This window comes from Odontomachus brunneus, unplaced genomic scaffold, assembly GCF_010583005.1.
Source record: "Odontomachus brunneus isolate Ranch 3 - 2012 unplaced genomic scaffold, Obru_v1 Obru_scaffold_089, whole genome shotgun sequence".
In the NCBI taxonomy this organism is placed as follows: domain Eukaryota; kingdom Metazoa; phylum Arthropoda; class Insecta; order Hymenoptera; family Formicidae; genus Odontomachus; species Odontomachus brunneus.
In genome coordinates this window covers 1111795-1112146 of record NW_022639539.1, presented here as the reverse complement: position 1 = coordinate 1112146, position 352 = coordinate 1111795, and positions in this window count along the sequence as shown.

The following is a 352-nucleotide window of genomic DNA, read 5'->3' as shown; positions in this document are numbered from 1 at the left end:
TCATTTTTAGATGCAAACAGAATTCTTTTCACTGAACTGAACTTTGAAGAATTCTTTTTGCATTTGAAAATGTGAACTCAGAATTGGTAACATATTTATAATATACGACAAAATTTTTTGAATTTTTCGTAATTCTCTGTGCTATCTGGGAGGACACGAAGAAAAAAGGCAAGATAGAACAATGAGTGACTTGTTTAACCTTAAGATGAAATTTATTCAAAGTTTATTAACAATTTATTCAAATTTTATTGAGAAATAAAATAAATAGCTGGGAAAAAATGTGAATATATAATTGTATTAAATTATAATCATATATAATTACATATGATTTATATTTGAAATTTATTTATAT